This window comes from Zingiber officinale, chromosome 9B (genome assembly GCF_018446385.1).
Source record: "Zingiber officinale cultivar Zhangliang chromosome 9B, Zo_v1.1, whole genome shotgun sequence".
NCBI lineage: Eukaryota > Viridiplantae > Streptophyta > Magnoliopsida > Zingiberales > Zingiberaceae > Zingiber > Zingiber officinale.
The window spans coordinates 50,626,268-50,640,255 of NC_056003.1; positions in this window are offsets into that span (position 1 = coordinate 50,626,268).

Genomic DNA, 13,988 nt, shown 5'->3' on the forward strand with positions numbered 1-13,988 from the left:
CCCTTCGCAAGTGCAAAAGAGTTGTGGCAAAAGTTGATAGAACTACACGAGGGCACTTCCGACGCTCAAGTAAGTAAGCATAATTTTGATTTATTTGAATTAGATGAGCAGAATAATACTACTTCGGTCGAGGAAGGTATTACAATGGTTGCAGGTACAAGTAAGACAGAGGAAAAGATATGGTCCGAGTCTTCAGATGAATCCGGGTCTGACGAAGAAGAACCGACGAGCTTCCTCGCTCTACCAGTACTAGCAACCGTGGCGGAAACTGAGTCCGAGTATGAGTCAGAAACCGAGAGCGAATCCGAGACTGAGTCTGATTGAAGCCACGAATTCGCATTCGTTTCCGAAGGACAAAAATCCACTGTAAGTTCACTACTCGCAGAATTTCAATTAGATAACTTGCATGAATTATTACCTTACTTAGTAAAAAAGTTGGCTAAATCCAACGTCCGAGTTAAGTCGCTCCAAAAGGAGGTAACAACCCTTAAGGAAGCGACTGACTCGAGCTCTTTAACTGAGTCAATTCAAATTGGAAGTTCAACTCAAGTCCAACAACTTGAGGAAGAAAATTCCAATTTGAAAGCTCAAATTAAAGAACTCAAGGACACGTTGGAACGGTTCACCTTGGGCTCCAAGAATCTGGATCTGATTCTTGGAAAACAGCGAGCCGTTTACAACAAAACTGGACTTGGATTTAAAACTAAAATAAAATACAAATCATATTTATCGCTAGTTAATAGAAATAATAGAAAAATTGTCCAAGCATGGGTGCCAAAATCCAACTTGGTTAATCAAGTTGGAACTGGTCACTATTGGGTGCCCAAGGATCAAGTCTATTACTTTGATAGACCATATCGAGGCTATGATCCAGGGGGAGCTAATAGAAAAACAATATTAAGAACATAATTCAAATTAATATTCAAATTAAATTTAAAATTAAAAATTCAAAATTCAATTAAAAATTTGAAATTAAATTCAAAATTCAAAATTCAATTAAGAATTCGAAATTAAATTATAAATTTAAAATTCAAAATCAAATTAAAAAATTTGAAATTAAAATATAAAATTTAAAATTCAAAATCAAATTAATAATTCGAATTCAAATTAAATTAAAATCCAAAGGAAGGCTCCAGAATAGCTGGCACCTATGAACTTAATCTACCCGAAATGGGTAAACAAGAGTAGACTACCCGGCAGGGTAATTAAGGTTAGATAAAATGAGCTAGGTTTAACTTGACCCACGGTACTGGTGAAGTTTTTGGATGATAGTACGTTAGGGAAGCTTGGGCATCGCATGTCTAGGAAGATATGGCTTCGACCTGGTGCATTTGGCCAAGTGGAACTGACCGAAGCTACCCTTAAATGGATCCTAACTAGTTAGACCAAGGTTTAGTATTAAGTTCAATGGGTAGGACTATTTGGAAAACCTCGAAGGCATGGTTACTTTAATGAGTTCCTTGTGACTCACCATAGTCCAGAAGTTTATCCAAAGAATGCTTACTTGTTGAACCCAAAGCTAAATCTGAATCTAACACAAAGTTAAACCAAACCCTTAAATTGAACCTCAATTCATCTCACAACAATTATAGGATTACCTGATTGAAAACTTAGATTGAGTGAGATTACTAAGAAACTTAAAATTTCAAAATTAAATTCGTTTCTATAATTCTATAAGTAATTCTTAATTAATATTATTCTTTTAAAAAACTTAATGTTAAAATCTTTCAAAAATTATTTCAAAAATCTTTTTAAAACATTTCAAAAATCTTTTAAAACATTTCAAAAATCTTTTAAAAATCATTTCAAAATCTTTTGAAAATCATTCCAAAATCATTTAAAAATTTTATCAAAATATTAGTCAATTAATGTCAGAAGATTAATCAATTAATTTCAAAATATTAAAAGGGTTTAAAAAAACTTTTCAAATAGAAATATTTAGATTAAGCATGCTTGTAATTTAGGGCTCTGATACCTGATCAAATCAAATTAGGACTCTGATACCTAATCAAATCAAGTTTAAAATTTATTTAACTTGACTCATACTTGGATTTAAGGACAAACTGAATTTAACTTAACTAAACATTTAGCTACTCCCTCTTTGCTAACAAAAGACTTTAAACTAAATATCTTTCAAACTTGAGAATGTTTTTAAGCTAAAATACTTAAAACTTTAGCTACATTTTCAAACTTTTACATCTTTTCAAAATCACCCTTGAAGACTCCTTCAAAATTCAAGTTTGCAAAAGGCTTAAGTGATTTCTATAACAATGAAAATGTTTCAAAAGAAAGATTCTTATTTTTTAGATTTTTATTTCACTTAGCAAAAGTTAAACAATGAAAATTAATTATAGCAAAGCTAAGTGTTATAAAAACTCTTCAAATTTTTCTAAGTATTACTAGTGTTTAAAAATTTCAGATTTTTTTTTAAAAAGGTGATAAATTTTCAAAACTTGTCTACTTTTATCCCTCTTTAAAGAGTTAAGAATCCAACTCACTTGCTTTTCTGAAAAGTTCAGACTTGTTTAAAACTGACTTATTTTTTTGATAAATGACAAAGGGGGAGAGTAAGAAATTCAAAGTAAAAATCAAAATCTAATTCAAAAGTAAAAGGAAGCCCTGTATTAAGGGGGAGCTTCACAAAGTTTAAGTGTTAGCTTAAGTTATGCTTTTATTTGAATTTATGTACTTAAGCTTGCTCACTTAAACCTTTTGATATATTCATGCGTTTGTTATACTTAACTTTGAATTTGGGTTGCCATAATCAAAAAGGGGGAGATTGTTGGTGCGGGAAGCATCCGACGATCGAACCTGAGTTTTAATAATGGCAAAGGATTCAAAGTTAAGCTGTTTTTGATCTAACATGCTTGACTAAGTGTTTCAGGAAAGTCCTAACTGCGGTTAGGCAGGTGAAAACCCTAGGGGGTGGTAACCCTAGGTCTTAGGGGGTGGTAACCCTAGGTGGAGAAAAGTCCTAACTGCGGTTAGGCAAGGTGAAAACCCTAGGGGGTGGTAACCCTAGGTCATAGGGGGTGGTAACCCTATGTGGAAAGTCTTGACAGGTCGATGGCTTCAAGCAAAAGTCCTAGGGGGTGGTAACCCTAGGTGGAAAGTCCTGGTGTCGTGAACCAGGTGAAAGACTGGACTAGCCGGGAAGCGGATGTCCAGCAGAAAGTCTGGAAGCGTCGAGTGCTGAGCAAAAGTCCAGTTGATCTGGAGGATCGACTGGCAACAGGTAAATCTCCTGAGTGGAGTAGGTGAGGACGCGTTCCCCGTAGAGGGAACAGTAGGCGTCGGGTCGACCTAGGGTTTTCGGTCGGAAACCCGAAGTCAGACTCGGACAGTCCGGAGACTGTCTATACTTCATTTATCATATTTATTGTGCTAACTTTGTGTTGCAGGATAGTGTTTGGGACTAACGTATCTTGCAGGTGCAAAGGAGCAACCTAAAACCTCGGATGAACAGTGTCCGAGGCGCCTTCATGGAGCTTGGAGGCGCCTCGGGTGCAAGGCTGGAGCTGGCTGCGAGAAGCTGTTCAAGACGCCTTGATGAACAGTGGAAGGCGCCTTGAACAGATGAAGGCACCCTGTGAACAGTGGAAGGCGCCTTGAATCTGTGATAAGATTCGACCAGTTCGCTCCTTATCTCCGCGGCTGACTCGGCCTATTGAAGGCGCCTTGGGTAGCATTCAAGGCGCCTTGAACACTATTTATAAAGGGGGTTCGACCAGTAGCTTGAATCAACAAGTGACAAGCTTTCCTTCTGCTGTGTGCTGCTCAAGAAACGACTCTAAAGTGCTGTTGTAGTCGCCGACGACCCGAAGCTTCAGTTATTATTTTGTTGTCGGTATTATTTCAATTCTAGTTGTACTTTTTTCCTTGTACTTATTCACGATATTTTAGTTGTTGCCCACGGAAAGCGATCAAGGATCGTGGGCCTTCGAGTAGGAGTCGATCTAGGCTCCGAACGAAGTAAACGATTGTGTCTCTGTGTTTGTGTTTATTTACATTTCCCCTGCGTATTTTACTCCGATAGTTTTACGATTCAAAAAATGAAATAGCCACGAGCGCTATGCACCCCCCCTCTAGCGCGTCTCGATCCAACATTTATTTGGAGCTAAAAGAGGAAAGTTTTTGGGATACCTAGTTACTGAATGGGGTATTGAGGATAACCCAGAAAAGGTGCAAACACTCTAGGACACGCAAGCTCCACGGAATCTCAAGGAGGCCCAGAAGTTCGTAGGAAGGATCTAGCACTCTCAAGATTCATATCTTGATCAACTGACTAGGCTCTTCCATTCCTTAAACTCCGCCAAGCACCAAGTTCTAGTGGGACGAGGAGTGCAATAAGACCTTTGAAAAACTGAAATAACACTTGGAGGCTCTGCCTTCCCTCTTTAAGCCTATCGTGGGAGAGCTACTTTGGTTATACTTAGTGGCTACCCAGGAAGTTGTGGGGGTAGTCTTGGTCAAAGAACATGAGCATGTATAAAGGCCGGTATACTTTTTTAGTCATTTATTGAAAGGAGTTGAGTCTGGCTATACTGTGCTCAAGAAGTTGGCTTACGAGCTAGTCTTTACTGTTCGCCACTTGCGGTCTTATTTTTGGTACTTTCGATAATAGTGCTCACCAATAACTCATTAGGGAGAGTCCTTACCAATCCCGAAGCAATCAACCGGTTCATTAAATGGACTACTAAGCTAAGCAAATATCAGCCCCGGATGGCCATCAAGGCCTAAGCCTTGGTGGATTTCTTAACTGAAGTGCATTAGCCCGAGTTCGATAGAACATATAAAACTTATGTAGATGGGTCCCCACTCAGCAAGGAAGCAATGTAGGCGTTCTTCTCATGTCCCCGCAAGATGACATCCTACAGTTGGTTGTCCAGATAAACTTTCACGCTTCTAATAATGAGGCCGAATATGAAATCTTGTTGGCTCCACTACAAGCAGCCAGACATGTAGGGGTCACCAGGGTAATCATTCACTCATACTCTCAGCTAGTGGCTCAACAAGTGATATGCAACTTCAAAATCAACAGTGAGAAGTTGCAGATGTACAAAGATGCCTATGAGAAACTGATAGAAAGCTTTGTGCATGTCACACTAGTCAAGATACCTCAATCTGATAATCACAAGGTAGTTGAACTGGTTAAAATGACTAGCTCATTATCCACTTGGATCCTGGATCACCCCATGGCAGGCCTACTCATATCTCAAATCGACTTGTAAGCCAATGTGGAGGAGCTGATCGATTGGAGAGCCCCAATCACTTTCTATCTACAACAAGGAGTTTTGCAGTAGACTTCCAGTCAACCTAGCTAGTTAAGAAGAGGGCCAGTCATTTCATTTTGATTGGAGATTAGCTATATAAACAAGCATTTTCATAGCTGCTGCTCAAGTGCGTCGGATCAGACTGGTTCGATTATATTTTACAGGAAATTCACCAAGGCTGTTATGGTAACATGCAGGGGGAAGGATGTTAGCCCGCAAGGTAATACTAGCTGGCTATTTTTGCCTCTCCACAGGCAGATGTCAACCAATTAATAGCTACCTGTGTTTCTTGCCAAAGGAATTAGAATATACCTCATTGATTGATTGAGCCGTTGAAAATGTCAATAGTCTCCTGCCCTTTAGACCAGTAAGGGTGAGGAAGGCCGGGAGGGGTAGATATTGTCGGTCCATTCCCCATTGCCCCCGCTTAGAAAAAAATTCCTCCTTGTAGCAATGGATTATTTCCCTAAGTAGTAGAAGTGGAATCCCTGGCCAAAATCACTAAGCGGGCCATGATCAAGTTCTTATGGGCTAATATCCTATGCCAATTTGGAATTCCATATAAGCTAGTTTCAGATAATGACTAACAATTCTAGGGGCACAAAATTCAAGAGTGGTGCCGAGGATTTGGCATCACCCAGGCCTTCACCTCCGTGACATACCCTCAGAGCAATGACCAGACTGATGTCATCAATCGGGAGATCGTTAGGGAACTCAAGGTCAAATTTGATTATGTGAGAAGCAATTGGGTTGTAGAGTTTCCTAGTATCCTGTGGGTTTACCGAACGACTCCCCGGGAAAGCACCGGGTTCACCCCTTTTCACCTCATCTACGACAGTGAAGTAGTAGTTCCCATGGAGGTCGGCGAGGAGTCCACCCGGTGACTACTGTACGACAATGATGATTCTGACTGATGTCTCTTCGAGTTAGACCTTATTAGTGAGACTAGGGGAAGATCAGTCGCTCGACTAATAACTTATCGACAATGAACGAGGCAAAATTATGATCAGCGAGTGATTCTCCATTTCTTCGAAGAGGGTGACTTAGTGTGAAAGAGGATAAAGTCAGTCGGAGACATGAAACATTTTTCTAAGTATAAAAATATTTTTTAAAAAATGTTTGAAAAACTTTTTAAAGCATTATTTAATTCTAATTTTAATGCTTTACCAGAAAGTTAATTAAACATTTTATTTTAATATTTTGGCTTTCAGGTCATGGCGAGGCACTAGGTCTTCTTGGTTATTGGAGCAACAACCACTTCCTTAGACAAAGCCTCATAAAAAATTTTTAACGTTTAATTTTCTCGCTGAAAGCTTTAATTTAAAAAATTTAGTCTAGAAAAGATTTTAGAACCCAGTAAAGGTTCCTTCCTACTGGATTAATCAAGAACTTAGGGGGTACATAACTTTTGAGAACTTTCCTAAGTTGTCCCTGATGTTTTCTAATGTACCAGTTTAATTTTCCATATAACTTGAATTTTGATTTTGGAAATTTATTTAAGCATGCATAATAATTTTTCAATTTCACTTTTCAATTTCTCATTCTCTAATTTTAAATTATCGTACATTTCTAGTGGGCATGCTTTTTCTATGTTTAACTTCAACTAATTATTCTCCTTTTCTAATTTAACTAAGTCTTTAGTGAGAACTTTTATGAATTGAAAGGACTGCTTGGGAGTCAGATTACGTACCTCACTTACCTCTATATCTGATGCTCCCCCTTCATCGCAGCTTTCTTCTTCTGATGATCCCCCCCTTCATCTATGCTCATCTCCGAGCTGGTTTCTTCGAAAAGATGGTTGGTCATCAGTGCTAATCCCGAGAATGCTTCGACTTCTGATTTCGAGGATGATGATTCATCCCTTGTAGCCTTCAGGCTCTTGCTCTTCGAGGACATTGGTCTTTGAGACTTCTCCTTGTCCTTTTTCTTTAGTTTTGGGCAGTCGTCCTTGATGTGCCCTTCTTCGTTGCAGTTGTAGCATCGGACCGTCCTTTTGTTGCGTTGCTATTTCCTCGACTGAGATATAAATTTATTAGTTTTAATAAATTTATTTAACTTCCTTACCAATAGCATCGCTTCAGTTTCATCGATCGACGCTTCAAAGTCGGGGTCGTCCTTTTCAGCTTGTAGGGCTATATTGAGATTTGTCTTCTGTACTTGTTTAGGCTTTGTAATTCGAGATTCATGAAGTTCAAATGTAGAAAATAAATTTTCTAAAGTACTTACCTCAAAGTCCTTAAAGATGTAATATGCATATACTAAGGACGCCTATTCTGGGGACCTTGGGAAGGCGTTGAGCGCGTACCCGATTGATTCTCGGTTTGTTACCGATTCTCCGAGGTTGTTCAGTTGCGTTATCAGCTCCTTAATTCTTGCTTGAAGTTGCGCTACTTTTTTGCCGTTGTTCATCCGGAGGTTTGTCAGCTGGGTCTGGAGGATGTCCCGCCTTGCTAATTTCACTTCTGAAGTGCCTTTGTGGAGCTCCAGGAATTTCTCCCAGAGGTCTTTGGCGGAGTCGTAGCTTCCGATCCGACTTACCTCCTAGGGCGGCAGAACGCTGAGCAGATGAAATTCTGCCTTTCCGTTGGCCACGAAATCGACTTGCTCCTTCTTCATCTACTGATACTGTTCTTTGTCTTTTGGAGCTGTAAAACCAAATTTCATAGTTAGAAGAATGTCAAAATCCATTTTAAAAAATACCTCCATTCTTCGTCTCCATGTAGCGAAGTCTTTGTCGAACTTCGGGGGATGAATGCTTGTTTCGACCATCATCTTGATCCTTATGCTTCAGTCAGCGGTCAGTTCTTCTGAGGCAGTCTGGCTCTGATACCACTTGTTGGTGCAGCGGGGCTGGCAAGAGGGGAGGGGTGAATTGCCTGCAAATGAAAAGTACCCTCCTCAAACTTTTAACTCTTAAATGATAGCAACAATAAAAAAAATAAAATTAATTAACAACAAAGCAGGAAGGAAGACTCAGCAGTTGACTTGGTTACAACTAAGACGGTTGTTAATCCAAGGCTGTGGAATAGGGCACTATCAATCTCCTTCTCTGAAGGCGGAGAAGCCTTTTACACACTAAAAGCTCTTACAAGTTGCTAGGAATTGAATGCTTAGTAATATGAATTATTTCCTAGCTCCAGGGGCCTTTATATAGTGCATGGAAAACTTATCTCTAGCCTCGAGGGTGCCTCCAACGGGGTTGAGGATGCCTCCAGCTGAGGTGAGCGGATAAAACTTTATCAGCGCGCAAATGGTTGAGTTAACCAGGCTGAAGGTGCCTTCAACAACATTGAAGGTACCTTCAACAACATTGAAGGCGCCTTCAATGTTGGAGGCGCCTTCATCAGTGTTGAAGGCACCTTCAACGTTTAGGGCGCCTTCAACACTGTTGAGGGCACCTCCAATGGCTTCTTCAGCTTTTCTTCATCTTCATGAAGGCTTCCGAAGTTTCGATCGCTTAGGTGATTACGACCAACTGAAATAGGGCTCACCAGAACTCAATTTTTGGCCTTCTCCTCGAGCAGGCCTCCGACCTGACTTGTCGTCCCTCGAACGCCGCACACATTCTTCTCGTCCACCGGTGTACTCTTCTGCAACTCTCTCGTCCTTCGGACGCACCGAGCCCGTCAGCTCCCTTCCCGTGCCATCCTTCTCGCTAGCTGCATCTTCTGCTCGACTTCCTACGCTCCTAAGCTCCTGAACACTTAGACACAGGGATCAAATAACACACAGGACCTAACCTAACTTGGTTGATCACATCAAAACAGCCACGGGGTCCAACATCTAGGTCAAATCCTTGCACCTAGAGGCATCATCTGGGTGATCCAAGGCCATCTTACTACTCTATCCTCATCGGTACTCTCAGATCTGGATCCAAGGGCTTCACTTGACTTCAAGGATAAGTTTTTTTTCCTTTCCTTCCTTTGTGTTCTTGAAATTCTTATGTATTTGAATTCTTGGATTGTAGTTCTTCTAATTTTGGGGTAGATTTCAATTGTTCTAGAATGTAGGAAGTAATTATAATGTGTGGATGTTGTAAACTCTATTGAATTACCAATTTCCTTGTTTGATGAAACTTGTGTGACACTTGTTTTGTTTGATTAAATGCTAGCAAGTAGGCTTTCCTTATGAATATGAATTTATCTATCTAGATTACATTTTTGTATATGTAGATCTAATTTCTGAGTTAGATACATTGCTGTGTGTCTATGTCTGGGTGTGAACCTGAATTTTTATTAAATTGATGCATAAATTGTTGTCTCTTTTGAGTGTACGCTCTGATATACCTTGGCATGACTTTAGGATACTTGTTTAACATTGAGTATCAAAGGAAACTATCCTTCTATATGGAACATAACCTCCTAAGGGAGAATAATTCTATGTATGGATAAGTCTATCACTTGACCTAATGAGCTTTTCCTAACCATATGCTACGCAAGTGACCTGTGTAATCTAGAGATGTATACTCGGGGAGGACTTGTGACAGGAGGTTCTCTATTGAAAATCCAGACTCTCTAAGTTACTTCTTCAGTTGATGACATACTTAGTTACTGGTAGAGGAAGTACTCCAATACATTGTCGTAAGGTGGTATTCGGTAGTAATTTAGACTGTCCTACAAACATACAAGTGGAGAACTAGGAATGAGCGAATTCATTGCACAACATTCACCATTACAATGAAACCAACGACCTAGAACATCTTCTAAACTAAGGACTTCCTCAATTATCTTTCTTTTATTTTTTCACATCTTAGTTGAAAACCCAATACCAAGAATTATCGATTTTGTCTAGCTAAATTCGAAGTATAAAACTGATTAGCATTTGATCTTCAGTTCTTGTGGGATTGACTTATATAAATTTTATTACTTGACGACGACCATGTGTTTGTGGTAACACATTAAGTTTTTGGCGCCGTTGTTGGGGATCGAACCCGAGTCTCCCGTGTGACAGGCAAGGATACTCACCACTATACTAAAATAACTAGTCAGCAGGTATAACCTGTTGGATCAAAAGCGCTAGAGGGGGGGGGGGGTGAATAGCGCTCGTGTCTTTCACGCGTTTTGGATTCGGAGAACGAATGAGTAATAAGCAGTGGAATTAAAAGAAAAGCAATCGCGAACACAAGTTATTTACTTGGTTCGGAGCCTAGGGCAACTCCTACTCCAAGGCCCACGCTCGTTGAGCGTTTACGTTCGACAACAACTATAATAGCTTTTAAAGATTACAACTTTAAGTTACAATATGCTGAATAAAGAATACCGACAAAAAGGAAGAAGAACGGTAGCCGTCAGTTGTCGGAGCAGTAGAGCGTTGTTTGAGTGTTCGGAGCAGCGCACACGTGTACAGTTGGTTCTGTTCAAGATTCATCCTGAAGCTGCAGGCCGAGGCCCCTTTTATAGCCTTTATAGATATGATCTAGATCCTCGAAGTTCGGGATCAGCTTTGACCCGAGGAAAATCGGTCGACCGATCCCCGGTTCGGTCGACCGATCAAGCGATCTCCTCCTATCCGATCAGCCTGATCCTCTCGCTCCGCTTCGATCTGGTCAAGTTTTATCCCCGGTTCGGTCGACCGAAACTCCAGTTCGGTCGACCGATCCCTTGCTCGAGCCCGGTCCACTCGTTGGAAGTCTGATCAGCTGCTTTGGGGGATCGGTCGACCGATAACCCGGTTCGGTCGATCGATCCTAGTCAATTCTGACCCTGCACAGAAATTGTTAGAAATATTCTTCTGCAAAATCGAGTTAGAATATAGCAGATAATATATAAATAAATAAATTGACAGTCTTCGGACTGTCCGGTTCCGACTTCGGATTTCATACCGAAAACCCTAGGTCGAACCGACGCCTACTGTTCCCTCTTCTGGGGAACGCACTCTCACCTACTCCACTTAGGAGAGCATACCTGATGCCAGTCCAGTCCTCCAGACCGACTAGACTTTCCGCCTAGGGTTACCACCCCCTAGGGGTTTTCGCCACCTAGGGTTACCTCCCCCTAGGACCTAAGGTTACCCCCCCTTAGGATTTTCACCACCTAGGGTTACCACCCCCTAGGACTTAAGGTTGCCGCCCCTTAGGGTTTTCCTCCACCTAGGACCTAAGGTTACCACCCCTTAGGGTTTTCCTTCACCTAGGGTTACCACCCCCTAGGATCTAGGGTTACCATCCCCTAGGGTTTTCCACCTGCCTAACCGTAGTTAGGACTTTTCTGCAACCTCATTCGCACATGTTAGATAACAAAACAACTTAACTTGAACCCTTTGACATACTCAAAACATAGGTTCAATCGTCGGATGCTTCCAGCACCAACAATCTCCCCCTTTTTGATTATGGCAACATAGTTCAAAGTTAAGAAAAAAAATATAACAGTAAATGCAAAAACTTAAACATGAGCATAAATGAAATAATTTCAAAACAACACCTTATGCTCCCCCTTAATTCATGACTTTAATTCTTAACTTTAAGATTTTGACTTTTCTCTCCCCCTTTGACATAAATAAAAAGAATACTAAGAAGGGAGAGAAAAATATTTATTCTATTTAACATTAAGCTCCCCCTGACGAGTAGCACTTAGATGAATGAAGTTTTGAAAATACTTAGCCAATTTAGAAATGCTTAACTTTTTCAACAAAACTTAGATAAACATAAGTTTTGAACCTTTTATATTTGCATTTTTCTCTTTCGAAAGATAAACTTGGCTAAATTTTTAACTTCAAAATGATTGCATTGAGAAAATATGCTGCTAAATAGCTAAGTTTGGAAAACACTTTCACTTAGCTAAAAACTAGAGAGTTTAATATTAAGAAATGCTTCGAACAATACTTAGCTAAATTTGAAAAATACTTAGCTAAATTTGAAATACTTTTGAAAACTATTTTTGAAAATACTTAGCTTAATTTCAATAAAAATTTAGCTAAACTTAAGCTTTTTTTAAAATAATTGATGAAAGTATTGATACAAACTTGACTTTAGTTTTCAAAGATTTTTTTTTTGATTTTAGTTTAAGTACTTTAACTTAAAAATGGTTTGCTTAAAAGCTTGGCTTAAGCACTTAGCTTTGAAAAGACTAACACAGGTTTTGAAGAAGGACTTTCTTAAAAACACTTAACTTAAAACAGATTTTTTAAAAAAACTTTAGCAAAAAAAAATTGATAGAATCATAGATCTTAAAGTTAAAAAAAAAATTTCTTAACTAAGTAAGTGGTTTTTAAAAAACTTAAGCAAATACTTAGTTTTCAATTTTCATTTTAAGAATTTAAAATAACTTAGCTCGACTCCCTTCACTCCCCTTTGATTTTTGCCTTAATGAATTCTTAGGGTCCTAGAGTCCAAGCAGGGAAAACTTTAAAGATTACTATTATTTTCCTAATTTTCCATCTCATCCATTCTAGATTATCAAGCATATTCAGCTTATGAGTGAGTGTGAGACGGAGTTAAATTTAATTTTAACAATATTTAAAAGTATTGAAATTGAATTTAACATATAAGTTTGAATTCTTCAGTGAATTTGAATTCCAAATGAATAAATATTCAATATTTTGAAGATTAAAAATTAATTGAGTTTGAAGTTATGATTTTAAAAAGATTTTTAAAACAATTTTTAAAGGATTTTTAAAATAATTTTTAAAATAATTTTTGAAAGGATTTTTAAAATGATTTTAAAAATAATTTTTAAAAGGATTTTTAAAGTTATTTTTAAAATAATTTTTAAAATGATTTTTAAAATGATTTTTAAAATGATTTTTAAAATGATTTTTAAAAGTATTTTTAAAATAATTTTAAAAAAGATTTTTAAAATAATTTTTAAAAGGATTTTTAAAATTATTTTTAAAGGATTTTTAAAATGATTTTAAAAAGGATTTTTAAAATGATTTTTAAAAGATTTTTAAATGGATTTTTAAAGTAATTTTTTAAAGGATTTTTAAAGTAATTTTTAAAAATATTTTTAAAATGATTTTTAAATGTTTTTTAAATGATTTTTAAAGTATTTTTAAAATGATTTTTAAAGTATTTTTAAAATAATTTTAAAAGGATTTTTAAAAATAATTTTGAATAATTTTTACATAATCAATTTAATTGATTAAGTTAATTTAATTACTTACATTAATAATTGATTTGACTAAATTCATCTCACCCAATTCTAAGTTATCAATCAGGAAATCTTATAGTAGTTTTGTGAAATGGTTAAACTTCAATTTATATTATTTCTAAGGATTAATTTATATTTGAGTTAAACTTAGGTTTTCCATTTAGTCAATTAAATATGTATTTCAAAGATTAGCTCCCAGGCAGTGGCGAGGCACTAGGCCTTCTTGGGTATGGGATCATCCACCACTTTCTAGACAGAGCCGCTTAAAGAAATTATATATTTAATTTTTTTTTTGAAACTCCTAGGTTTAACTAACAAGTGTAAATTACGCCTAGGTCCTTAAAACTATCCTAATCTAAATATACATATTACTGATAAAATAAATAAACAATCATCAAGCAATCAATTTATTAAGATAGTTTTTCTATTGGCTCCCCCTGGATCATAGCCTTGATATGGTCTATCAAGGTAATAGACTTGATCCTTGGGGACCCAATATTGACCAAGTTCAACTTGATTGACCAAGTTGGACTTAGGTACCCATGCTTGGACTATCTTTCTATTCGGTCTGTTAATAAGCAATAAATAAGACCAATATTTCTTTTTAGCTTTAAATCCTAGTCCGGAT